We start from the raw sequence: 14,623 nt of genomic DNA, 5'->3' as shown, positions 1-14,623 counted from the left end.
AGTGCAGCCACTGTGGAAAATAGTATGGAAGTTCCTCAAAAAATTAAAAATAGAACTACCGTATGATCCAGCAACCTCACTTCTGGGTATGCATCCACAGGAAATGAAATCAGGATCTTGAAGAGATAACTTCACTCCCATGTTCACTGCAGCATTATTCACAACAGCCACAACATGGAAACAAGATAAGTGTCCCTCCATGGATGAATGGATAAAGAAGATGTGATATATATACATACATATGTATGTATGTATGTCTATATATACAACAGAATATTATTCAGCCATGAGAAAGAAGGAAATCCTGCCATTCGCCACATCATGGGTGAACCCTGAGGACATTATGCTAAATGAAATAAGTCAGACAGAGATCTGATACCATGTGATCTTGCTTATATACGGAATCTAAAAAAAGCTAAATGCTTAGAAACAAAGAGTAAAATGATGGTTATCAGGGGCTGGGGTGTGTGGGAGGGAAATGTTCATCAAAAGGTACAAACTTCCAGGGGCGCCTGGGTGGCTCAGTCGTTAAGCGTCTGCCTTCGGCTCAGGTTATGATCCCAGGGTCCTGGGATTGAGCCCCGCATCGGGCTCCCTGCTCCGCGGGGCGTCTGCTTCTCCCTCTCCCACTCTCCCTGCTTATGTTTCCTCTCTCGCTGTGTCTCTCTCTGTCAAATAAATAAATAAAATCTTTAAAAAAAAAAAAAAAAGGTACAAACTTCCAGTTATAAGATGAATAAGTTCTGGAGCTCTAATGAACAGCATGGTGACTATAGTTAATAATACTCTATTATATACTTGAAAGTTGCTAAGAGAGTGGACTTTAAATGTTATCACCACAAAAAAGAAATGGTAATTATGTGAGGTGATGGAGGTGTTAATTAACCCCACTGTGATAATCATTTTGCAGTATATGTGTATCAAATCAACACATTATGCAACTTAAACTTATACCTTGATGAAGCTGGAAAAAATTGAAATTAAATAAATAAAAGTACACGATTCAGTAGCATTTAGTAAATGCACATTGCTGTACAACCATCACCACTATCTACTTCCAGAACATATTCATATGGCAAATAAGGGAGGAAAAAACTTGTATTTCATTAACTAGAACCTCCTGGTGGCATTTAACTAGATATTCTTTATCTATTTGGCATCCTGTTTGAATAGGCTGAGTTAGGGAATATAAGTATTAATAGTATCATTACTAATAAATTGGAATTCCTATACTTTTTATTCTGTATATTTTTTAAATTTATTACCCTTTACATAAGCCAAGAGTATGCTTCTTTGTCAGTTTGACAAATGAATTATTATAGTTTTGCTCCAACATTAATAAGCTCAAAAATACAGTCAGTAGTTCCAAAACCATCATTAAAAGCATCCATTTATAATGAGATGTATGGGATTATTAAAAGATGGCAGATTCTCATGAATTTTTTTTTCCTTTCTTAAAAGAAAGAGTTATATGCAAACATTACATTGCGTATCACCTGTGCTTGTTACTGTTCTCTTTTGGTGGTGTAGTCAACAAATTATATTTTGATTTCTAGCTATTAGACGACCTTGTGGCATGTTTTGTGTAGCACAGTATTTTTATAATTATATAAAGTTAATTTTATATGATTAATTAATTTTTATAATTATATTTTAAATTTATTTATAATGGTTAGAGGCAAATGACACTTTCTCTTTAAATTCAGCTGGAGGGCCCCTCGGCGGCTCAGTCGATTAAGCATCTGCCTTTGGCTCAGGTCATGATCCCAGAGTCCTGGGATCAAGTCCCGCGTCAGGCTCCCTGCTCAGTGGGAACTCTGCTTCTCCCTCTACCCTTCTGCCCTACACGTGATCTCTCTCTCAAATAAATAAAAAATAAATAAAATCTTTGTATAAATAAATAAGTAAATAAAAATAAATTCAACTGAAAAAATCACCAGGATGATCATGGGAAAATTACACTTAAGATTGTATTTCGTTTTATTTTATTTTATTTTTTTAAGATTTTTTTTGAGTAATCTCTGTAGCCAAGCTGAGGCTTGAACCCACAACCACGAGATCAAGAGTTGCACACTCCACCAACTGGGCCCACCAAGCACCCCACCTTTTTATTTTAAAACATAAATACATAACATACCAGCTTCATAATGGATGGTATTAAAATGTCAAGTTTGGACCACTATTTTGTTTGAAAATTTAACTTACCACATTCTGGGTATTTTGCCGATGTATGGGAAACTGATGGTTTATACCATCATAGATTGCATGGGGTTGGCTCCCAGCTCTCCCATGTATAAGCTGTGTAGCTTTGGCCAAATTATTTCACCTTTCTAACCTCAATATTTCTTTATAAGATAAGAATGATAAAATATTTGCCTCACGGGATTGTTTTGATGATTAAATTTAAATTAGGTTAACATTGTAAGGTGGCAGGTAATAATTGCTATATAAGTGTTTGTAAAAATATATAAATATCACTGTCCTTTCATGAATACTCAAATATCCATTCAAAAGCAGCAATTAGGAGCGCCTAGGTGGCTCAGTCATTAAGCGTCTACCTTCGGCTCAGGTCATGATCCCGGGGTCCTGGGATCGAGTCCCACATCAGGCTCCCTGCTCAGTGGGAAGCCTGCTTCTCCCTCTCCCACTCCCCCTACTTATGTTCCCTCTCTCACTGTCTCTCTCTGTCTGTTAAATAAATAAAATTTAAAAATTTAAAAAGCAGCAATTAATAGGATTATTTCCTTAGCAACAATACACAGCTTTGATACTACCAGTATAATAAAAGTTATCCTCATGCAACAATAATGAGAAATTTGGCTAGGAAGTATAAGCTTGTATACAGAATATTACACAAGTAATACTACATGAAAATGCTTGTTGCACAACTTAAGCCAATCCTGATAAAAGTTTCAACAATTACATTTTAAATTTCCAACTCCTAATAAACTGCCTTCTCGATGTCTCACTGTCATGCCAAATTCAATATGTTTAACTTCCTATCTCTAATAATGGCACCATCACTCTCCCCAGTAACCTGACATGGAGAGTGGAATCATCATAGACTCTTCTTCCCTTGTCTATTCATAACCAGTCACCATGTGTTAATTCTTCCCTTAAAAACTTCTTTCTTGAGCCTTTAATCTTTCCCTTCCCACTACTGTCACTCCAATTCACAAAATTTCTTTTGCTTACACTGCTGCAGGACTTCTAATCCATCTCACTTCAGTCTCCCACTGGAGAGCATTGCAGTGCAATGGTCTCTCACCATTGGTCCTCACTCAATGCAATGCAATTTGCTTCCACCCCGTCATTCCTAAGAAGCTACTCTTGTCAGCGTCATCAAAGATCTGTTAGTTATCAATGCCACTGTACACCCACAATCCTTATCTAACTAGATCTCTTGGTCAATTAACACTCCTCAAAATTCCCTCCTCCAGTTTTGCAAGACCTTGCTTATTTTCCTGATTTTCCTCCCTACTTTTAACCGCACCTCCTTCTGCATCTCTTCCCTGGGGCTTTTTCTTCTCTTTATCCTTTAAATATTGGTGTTCCTCGGGTCTTTATCCTTGGCTCTCTTGTCTTTCCATTCTTCATTTGCATGGTTAGTTTTTATTACTCTCGAACGTCTATGACCCACTAGCCTGTAAACTCCATTAAAACAAAGCCTAGATCTCTCTTGTTCTCAATTCTACCCCAGTGCCCAGCACACAGTCAGCACTTTTCCTATACTTGTGTCCCAAGTCCCAGACCTATATCCTAGTCGCTCCGTGTACCAGCTGTAGCCTTGAATAAGTTAAGGCACCTGTGCCACACTTTGGTAATTTTTACAGTGGGGAGAATATAAGACCTACCTCAGAGTGCTGTTATGTCAGTTAAGTAAAGTGCTTGTAAAGCACTGAGAATATTACATGGCACATGTAATTATAAAATTTTAGGTGCTGTTATTATTGCGTATCTAACATTTACTAACCAACTCCTCCCAGTACACCAAATGCAACATGTCCCAAACCGAACAAACCCCTACATCACCCTACTCAAACCACTTTTTCCATCTTGGTTAATGACAACCCCATGGAAGCAATTACCTAACTCTTCTCCCATTCAAGTAGGTCAAGTCATCTTTAATCTCCATCCTATGAACTACTCCCCCATCTCTATGGCCAGAGCCCAAGTTCTCGTCTCTCTGTCTCACGTTACCCACTCCTTGACCTTTTGCCCCCACTGCTGCCGGAGTGATCTTTTTAAAATATATATATCCTGGGGCACCTGGGAGGCTCAGTCGTTAAGCGTCTTCGGCTCAGGTCATGATCCCAGGGTCCCGGGATGGAGCCCTGCGTCGGGCTCCCTGCTCCGCGGGGAATCTTCTTCTCCCTCTCCTCCCCACTCGTGTTCTCTCTTACTATCTCTCTCTCTCAAATAAATAAATAAAATCTTCAAAATATATATATATGTATATATATATCCTTTTATCCTCAAGGTAAAACACAAAGCCTTCATGATCTGGTTGTTGCCTTCCTTGCCAGATTTTTCTTTCATGGCTCTCTTTTCTTACTTTATCTTCTAAAAACATCAAGGACAAAACCCAGAATAACAGTAACAGCTGGCAGTTAGTAAGGAAATGAAAGCTTAAAGAACTTAAATAAGTTGTCATCTAGGAAAAAAAAAAAGTGGGACACCTGGCTGGCTCAGTCGGTAGAGCATGCAACTCTTGATCTTGGGGTTGTAAATTCAAGCCCTGCATTCGGTGTAGAGATTATGGTAAAAAAAAAAAAAAAAAGTGTAGGAAAAAGAAAAAAAGAACTTAAACAGGTTGCCCAAAGTCACAAAGCAGGTATGAGGCGGAGTCAACATCCAAAGTTAAATTTTCCTCCAAAGCATGTGCTTTAATCACTACATTATGCCGCTGTTCAGCTGCAGTTGTCTTCCCAAACACACATATCATTTCCCTCTTTGACACCTTTGCACATTTTATTCCCTCCATGAGGAATGCCTCTCCCATTTATCTTATATAGTCTATAAAATTAGTCTCAAAAGACCCTTTCAATAATTAATTTTAAGACATCTTTTTGCTAGGATTTTCCTTTCTGTGTAAGGGATCAGAGAAGAAAAGGACTTAGAAAATTGACTTTTGGGGAAAGAGAACAGTGAAAAATGGTATTTAAAACGGAAGGCATTTAGGGGCACCTGGGTGGCTCAGTCGTTAAGCATCTGCCTTTGGCTCAGGTCATGATGCCAGGTCCTGGGATCGAGCCCCACATCAGGCTCCCTGCTCCGCGGGAAGCCTGCTTCTCCCTCTCACACTCCCCTTGCTTGTGTTCCCTCTCTCGTTGTGTCTCTCTCTGTCAAATAAATAAATCAATCTTAAAAAAAAAAAATCGCTTTTAAAGATACGGCTCAGGCTACTTTTCTGTAAAATCTCCACTAATTTCATCTCTTGACAAAATTTAGTATCTACCATTTACATACTTCTAATGTAGCTTTATTCAACTGTATTATAGGGGCATCTGGGCGGCTCAGTCGGTTGAGCATTGGACTTGTGGTTTCAGCTTGGGTCATGATCTCAGAGTCCTGGGATGGAGCCCTGGTGGGATTCCTTGCTCAGGGGGAGTCGTCTTCTGTCTCTTTCCCTCTCTCTCTGTCCCTCCCCACCATGCTCATGCTCTCTCTCTCTCTCTAAAATAAGTAAAGCTTTATTAAACTGTATTGTATTTGTTTATTTAATATCTTCCCTAATTCTTTTTTTTAAGAATTTATTTATTTCAGAGAGGGAGAGAGTGCCCACATGCATTCTCATGACAAGTGGGGAGTAGTAGAGGGAGAGGGAGAAGCAGACTCCCCGCTGAGCAGGGAGCCTGATGCAGGGCTCCATCCCAGGACCCTGAGATCACGACCTACTTAACTGACTGAGCCACCGAGGCATCCCTAATATCTTCCCTAATTCTTGAAGATAGGAATGAATCACATGTTATAGAGGTTTTAAACACAGGGCCTCAGGGAGTTTAGCAAATATATACCCAACAAACATTTATTGAACGTTAATACTAGAATAAGATGTATTTCACTAATTTATTAAAAAACTAGGAGTGGTACCTCACTGACTAAAGCCCTGGTATCTTGATCTAACATTCAAGGTGCTCCACAAAAACAAACTCACTTGTCCAATCTTTTCTCTCTTGCCTTTGAAATGAACTCCCTGCTCCATCCAGTCAGACTGGTCTACCCTTCAGAACCCCAAAGCATCAAAAACTTTCCCCCTCCTACGTTTTTTCTTCCCTTTATCTCTTTTCCTCTTATACAGTATGTAAAAAAACAAAAACAAAAACAAAAACAAATACAAAAAAACAAGACAACAGGGGCGCCTGGGTGGCTCAGTGGGTTAAGCATCTGCCCTCAGCTCAGGTCGTGATCCCAGGGTCCTGGGATCAAGCCCCACATTGGGCTCCGTGCTGAGCAGGGAGCCTGCTTCTCCCTCTCTCTCTGCCTCTCCCCCCTCCCTCCCCTTGCTCGTGCTCTCTCTTGCTATCTCTCTCTCTCTCTCAAATAAATAAATAAAATCTTAAAAAAAAAAAAAAGATAACAGGTCCAAATGGAGTCATTAATGCTAAACCCCACATCACCAAACTGAGACTCAATTACAATTTCCACTCTCTCAGAAATGGAATCTTAAGCCAATCAGTCAATCAGGAAATGTCTGATCAGCCCTACTTAGGTAATTTGCCAGATAGGCTCTTGCCATCTCCTGAAGGAATTAACTTTGCAATAACCAACCTACTTTTTTTGCCTAGTATAACTTCCTTATTCCCACTCCCATTTGCCTCTTAAAGTCTGTCATTTTGTGGAGTTCTTCCAAGCTTTTCTATCTACTAGATTATTATTATCTGTTGCCCGATTTGAATTGATTCTTGCTCAAAGAGACTTTTAAATTTTTAAATATGCCTCAGTTTATCTTTTAACAAGGATTACATAGCCTTTAAAGCTCTGATCACAACCTGGTAGTTCATAAACCAAATTAGACTCACAGACATGTTTGGTTTGACTTGTAGTTAAATTTTTTTCTTAATTAAATCTCAATATTCAGCAATCAGGAGCTTTTTAATTAAAACCTAGGTAACAGATTTTCTGTGAAAACTGAGAGGTTAAGCCAACTTAAGTTCCTACAAAACCTCAATTGGCTGAAACTGAGTAGAGGCTGCCCTCCTTGGATGGGCTCGTCTAATGTCACCCCAGCCTGTGTTATTCCTGTCACAATTTTAGCTTGTGACCTCTGTGTTGAGAACTAGACCAACTTCCAAATCATCCTGAAGTGTTTTCCTAGACCCCAGGGGCCCCACAAATCACAATCACACTTTAGCACAAAACACCTATTATTTATATCACTCATCTGTAATTAATCCTGTATTACTTTATGGAAACTCTCATATTATTATTTGGATATTATAGAGGACAGAGAGAGAAAGGTTTTGAGGCAAAGCAGAGAGCACCCAAAAAAACCTTACAGGGTGACAATGGTAATTATTGATCATCCATTCAACAAATATTTGTTCTGCTCCTAATTTGGGGATTTCCAGACTACCAAGACAATATTGCTGACATAGTGCCAGGCACCATAATAAGCACTTGACATACATGATCCCATTTACTATTCAAAACAATGCTATGAAGTAGACATACCCGTTTTACAAATGAGGAAACAGAGGAGGACCAGGCTTCTAACTTAAGTTTGACTCCAAATATTATAGTCTGTTTTTTTAAATTACTGGGTGAATCCATTTGTATTATCACTGCCATGGTCCAGAACCTACTATCTGGAAGGTCCAGAAGCTTGATTTTTCATAGTGCAACCTGTGTTGATCAAGCCAACAAAGACTAATTCATAAGAGCTAAATTCTTGAGGGACATCTTGATCAAAACATCACCTTATTATGCTACAAGTTAGATATTCATGTTAACAAGTCACTGCATTCTCTTTTTTATCTTTTAACATGTGAGCTGCTAGTCATCATTGAAAGCAGCTTAGTAAGCAAGGCATCACTGCAGAAGAAGTTAATGAAATGATTTTACTGGCTAGTTCATCCAACTACAATTTACTATGCCACATTAGAAACTGTCAAGGGACCAGACAGGTATCAGGCCATCCAGCTGTTCAGGTGACCTCTACCCTAGATGGTGATTGAAGCACACGATGACAAACCCCTATATTTTGAGATATTCTCTAGACTCCACACAGACCACCATCTCCCTTTCTGTTATTTTTTTTCAAGAATAATATAATTGATTAGGCCACAACTTTTTTACATTTATTCAGATTTTGATTTGATTGCTAAGCCTTACTTTTGCTTCTTTTGGAACTGGAAAGAACTATAACAAGTAGTGAATCTGATTCATTTTATATTGATTTGGTTATTTCATTCTCATCTTTCTGGGAAGCACTTCATGGTAGGCCTTCTATACTGCCTTGAGTGTCATATTTTTATTTCATTTGTAGATGTTTATGTCTTGTCTTCCTAACCAGATTGTAACCAATTTGAGGGCAGTGACAATAATAATATATTTGAAGAGCTTTGCTGTATGTTCCCATTTTATTTGCAAAGCCACATAGCAAAATCATCCACACTAATATTTTTCCCTTTTTTTCTTTTACAAAAGGTGAAATCTCATGTTAAGAGAAGTAAATTGATTTACCCAAGCTTGTAAAATTAGTCAACGCAGGACCAGGTTTTGGTCCCAGGTCTTGTGGTCTCCATTCATCACAATTCCTACCACACTAGTCTGCTTCCGTGTGATCATGCTTAATATTCCCTTCCATGCCCCAAAGCACCATGTTGTAGATATTCAATAAATAATTACAGAGGTTCATTATTGTAATTAGAAGCTAAATGAGTCATAATTCCTACTATATGCATATTAACAATTACCAACTATACTTTACTTCTCAACAATGCAAGTGGTTATTATCTGATTATTGTTCTAGATGAGTGTTTCTCAATGTATGGCCTGTGGAATACCTGCATCAGAGTTACTTAGGATGCCTGTCAAAGCTACAGAGTCCTGGGCTTTTCTCCAATTCTGTTGAGTTGAATTCCTGGGCTTAGAGCGCAGAAACATGCATTTTTTTTTTAAAAAAAAAGATTTATTTATTTGAGGGGGTGGGCAGAAGGAGAGAGAGAATCCCAAGTGGATTCCCCATTGAGGGCTGAGACAGCCCATGAGGCTTGGTCTCATGACTGAGATCATGACATGAGCCCAAATCAAGAGTGAGACACCTAACCGAGTGAGACACCCAGGTGCCTCCAGAAACATGCATTTTAACAGGCTTCTCATGTAAGTGTTAAACACACTGAAGTTTGACAATCACTGATCTAAATAAACATGAGAGATAGAGTGAACATAAAAGACGAGGTTCTCTTGGAAAGTCAATGTCAGCATATAAAAATAATAGAGAAGAGGGTATATTTCCTTGATTCTCAGATACCCTCAATTGTAAGGTATGCCATTGATTTAATAATAGCTTTTGAAGAGAAGAGCATTAAATGTTCACCAAATGTTTAATTCTGGGGGTGCCTGGGTGGCTCACTCGGTTAAGTGTCTGACTTGGGCTCAGGTCATGATCTCAGCGGCCTGGGATCAAGCCCCGTATTGGGCTCCATGCTTAGACGGGACTCTGATTCTTCCTTTCCCTCTGCCCCTCACCCCCATTCATGCTCTCTCTCAAATAAATAAAATCTTTTTCTTAAAAATGTTTAATTCTGGGGACGCCTGGGTGGCTCAGTTGGTTAAGCATCTGCTTTCGGCTCAGGTCATGGTCCCACAGTCCTGGGATAGAGCCCCGCATCAGGCTCCTTGCTCAGCTGGGAGTCTGTTTCTCCCTCTCCCTCTACCATTCCCCCCGCTTGTGCTCTCTCTCTGACAAACGAATAAATAAAAAACCTTAAAAAAAAAAGAAAAAGGGGGTGCCTGGGCAGCTCAGTCATTAAGCGTCTGCCTTCGGCTCAGGTCATGATCCCGGGGTCCTGGGATCGAGCCCCACATTGGGCTCCCTGCTCCGCGGGAAGCCTGCTTCTCCCTCTCCCACTTCCCCTGCTTGTGTTCCCTCTCTCGCTGTATCTCTCTGTGTCAAATAAATAAATTAAAAAAAAAAAGAAAAGGTTAAATTAAAAAAATGTTTAATTCTGAATCTAGAAAATTTTAAATATTAAGAAAGTGAAACTTAGACCTGAGGAAATTCAATAATTGTATTTTTCTTAATAATTATATTTTAAATGGTGTAGTAAAAAGAGGGGAGTTTGAAATGGGAAGTTGGACATAATCTGAGTAGACTTTAAAAGCCAAACTGGAATTAAGAGAAAAAGGGAGAGGACTTTTTGAATTAGGGAAACAAAATGAGCCAATAATTTGCATAGGTATAATTAGTTCAGTGAGTGAGCAAACCAAATCTTATAGAAAGAGGGTTATTATTACATTTTAGTAGTTGATAAGGCTGTTATATAGAATGAGGATAGATAAGAAAAGCTTTGAATGCTAGACCAACTCATGATATTTAGTAGTTAAAGGAGTGTCTTTAAAGGTTTTCAGTGGTAGATGGAAATAATGAAAGCATTGTTTAATCTGGTAATATACACAATGTACTCCAAAGAAAATAAACTATAGAGAAATCAGTTAGCGGGTTTACTCCAGCATACTCACTGACCTAGGACAGCACCAGAGAGAATGGAGAGCAAGCCATGGGTAAAATATTGAAGGAAGAGTCAAATCCTAATTGGACTTAAACATTTGGAAATCTATTAAAGGAGTAGAGATTCAGTTACAAAGACATTGATTGTGAAGTTCATAACAGTTAAACAATCTAAATGTCCAAGAAGCAGGGATTGGTTCAGCCACATAACAGAATATTATTAGTTCACTAGAAATGTTGCAGATGAATGTATATTAATGCATAAAGATGTTCACAATATATATATATTTTTTAAGATTTAATTTTTTTAAGTGAGCTCACGCCCAACGTGGGGCTTGAACTCACAACTCCAAGATCAAGAATTGCATGCTGTACCAACTGAGCTAGCTACACCCTAAGATGTTCACAATATATTGATAACTTAAAAAAAAAATGTGTTCAGAATCGTCCCATTTTTGTTTACAAAAATATGTATGTGTTCAGATGTCTTGAAAATTTGAGGAGGACATACATACTGGGAAGTATCACTAGTGTTATCTCTAATATTTCATTCCACATAATATGATGAAGAGTGGTTTTTCCTTTCTTTTTTTGCTTATATGTGTTTGTTAATTTTTCTAAAATGAATATCTTCTGTATTAAGAAAACCCAATTAAATATTTACTCACATTAAACATTTTAAATTAAAAAATAGGACTTGTTGACCATGAGGAAGCCAAACAAAAGTACTTGAATGTTTTAAGCCTGGGTGGCAGAGACCGATATTAAGGTAGAAAAATGTGGGAAAGACAAGAACAAAGAAGCATTTTGAGATCAGGATAGCAAAAGATGTTTGGTTGTTTTTGTTTGTTTGTTTGTTTTCAAAAGATGGTTTTCAACATGATTTTGAAGGTATACACACAAACACGCGCACACACACGTATTCACCCCCCACACCCCAAGGGAGAATATATGGAAAAAATGGCCAAAAAAACAACTTTGGAGAGTTTTGGGTGTGTAATGAAAAACAAAATTGGCTATAGAAGCCTTTTAGTCTTGCTAAGATTTATTTATTTGCCATTGGGATGGGGAAGAGAGGCTTCCCCTAGTGCTAGAATAGTAATTCTCAAACTTTATTGTGAATCAGAATCACCTAAAGGTCTGGTTAAAACACCGTCCTCTGTGTTGCTGGGCTCTACACACAGAGTTCCTGCTTCTGTAGATCTGGGGTGGGCTTAGAGAATTATCATTTTTAATAAGTTCCCAGGTGCTGTTAATACTACTAATCCAAAAATCACACTTTGAGAATAATTGTACTAAAGTTGAGAGAAATCTAGCAAACCAGTAGGAGTATGTTTGAGGAGAGGTGTCTTAAGGCATGGTATACTTGATCCAATAACAAAACCTTAACCATTGTCATAAGACCAGCAGAATAGGGATTTTGAGTTGAAGGTGATGGAATATAATGCTTGAATTCATTCCTGATCAGCCTATCTAGACCCAAATTTAGGTCCGACTCTTAAAAAGAACTACATAAGTAAAATTTTTTAAAAAACTCTTTCACCAATACTTAGCATATTAGAGCTATAATGAAGGGAAAAGAAGGTCACTTTCCTCCATTCACCATCATGCATCTTTAATACCACCAGGACAGACTAGCATCTGGTAAAGCAGCATGGAGTAGAAGCAGCACCTGGTAGAATATCATAGGATTGGATTTGTTTCTGAACAGGTGTGGGACTCCTCATGGGGGCTCTCAGAAATAATTAAATAGGGGATGTACTTTGCAGGAGGCTGGAATTTCTGCATAAGCGGTTGAGGGCCAGAGCCAGTGCAATTTGAGTTACATGGAAACACTTGATTTTAACTCACAATTTTACCACCATGTCTTGAGTAGGAAGCTAAGAGAAAAGAAGTAAAGGTATATATGCCCCATTCCTGTGCGATCTGCTCTGACCCAATTTTGGTTCAGCTGATAATAAAGAATCTTCAAATTATTTCTAGTAGAACTATCAACCAAAATAAAAGCAGGATGTAATAGTCTAAAGAGTCAAATAGCTTATATAAAAACAAAGCAGTTCTCTGCCCTCTCCCCTCACACTTTTGAGTGCTGTTCTTTAGAAGCAGTCTCATTTAACTCCCAGATATTCTTTAGTTCCTTACCTCCAATTTCTGAGTAACATGATAACACTCTGATTTCTTCATTTAAAAACTGTAGATAGTGTTCATTGATTTATTCCTATGGGAGATGAGGATTTAGGAAGAAAAAATCATAGGCCAGAGAATAATTAGAATGCTGATACACATTAGTAGTAAGATGATAAAGACTCAGCAAGGGTGGAGGCTATAGATGAATGAAATAGAGAGAAAAGGGGTGTATAATGTCAGTAAGACTTGATAGATGAGATAATAATCAGTAAATAAATTAGGGTAAAAGTCAAAGATAATACCAAGTTTTCTGTCATGGTAGCTAAAAAAGCCACGATCCAACTTTAAAAAGCAGAGAACTTTAAAAGAATAATAATTTTGAGAGTTAGAGATATATTTTTCGGGTTTCTTAAGCCTGAAATAACAATTGGTCTGTGATTTTAATTAGGATAATGTAGCTTCATTCCTCAATTATCTCATACTAAAAGATTTTCCTCATCTGAATTTTTATGTTATTGCTTGTACCACTCAGTATTTTTTGTTTTAGGTAGGCTCCACACCAATGTGGAGCCCAACATGGGGCTTGAACTCACAACCCTGAGATCAAGACCTGAGCTGAGATCAAGAGTTAGACACTTAACTGACTGGGCCACCCAGGTGCCCCACCACTCACTTAGTATTAATTATTAACTGACATATTCTCAACATTTCATGTGACTATATCTTATTTCCCAAAACAAATTTTGCCCTTCCAAAAAGTAAAATCAATGTTTTATACTTGTATCCCCCATATCTCACTCTCTGACACTATCAGTAACTCCATACTAAGTATACTTTTTATAGCATATTGTTCAGACACCCTTTGAAAAATGTAAAGGATACATTAAAAACTGTGATCAATATTCTAAGAGATGAAAGGTCAGGTGCCTTTAAGCAATAAAAAGGAACTAGAAAGAATTCTTGGAAGTTAAATATACAATAGTACCAGTAAACAATGCATTTAAAAAGAATTAAAAAAAAAAGAATTGAAAGATAAAGTTGAGAAAATCTCTCAGAAAGTAAAACAAAAAGATAAATAAGATGAAAGAATAAATAAGAATTACAAAAGAAATGAAAAAAGAAAATTTTCCAGAACTGAAGAACAGAAGTTTCTACATTGAATGTGATCACCAAGTATGCAGCCCAATGAATAAAGCAAGACCCACCCAAAAGTATATCAAATACTGAAATGTCAGAACACCAAGAAGAAAGAGACAATCAAATAAACTTCAGAGAGAAGACATGGGTTATATACAAAGGTTCTGGAGTCTCAGACTATTATAATCATCTGGAAGCTAAAAGACGATGATCAATGACTTCAATATGAAGAAAAAGTATTTCCAACATTGAATTTTATATCTAGCCAAACCATAAACGGAAAGGTAAAATAGAGGTCTTTTTTCAGACATACACAATCTACAAAAACGTGCTTCCTATGCACTCTTTCTCAGGAAGCTAAATAAGAATATGTTCCACCAAATCAAAGAAAGAAGAAGACAGGAGATCCAAGAAAGAAAGGAATCAACATGGAAATGAGGAGGAAGGAACTCCTAAGACAATAGTGAAGAGAAGTCCCAGGATGACAGCTGGGCAGCAGCCCTGTAAACAGTAAATTTAGATCAGAGTAAGAGAAGTAAGTGTTTGAGGAGGGATATACCCAAGATTAAAATGGATCTGAGCGGTAACCTGATAGGTTTGACTGTTCTGGTAAGTCTATGGTTGAGCTAGTGATAGGTGAAGAGTTAAGCAAACAAATGAAACAATGAGGTAATTGTTAATTCC

This window comes from Halichoerus grypus, chromosome 8 (assembly GCF_964656455.1).
Source record: "Halichoerus grypus chromosome 8, mHalGry1.hap1.1, whole genome shotgun sequence".
NCBI classification, from domain to species: Eukaryota; Metazoa; Chordata; class Mammalia; order Carnivora; family Phocidae; genus Halichoerus; species Halichoerus grypus.
Note: the sequence above shows the minus strand (reverse complement) of the source record.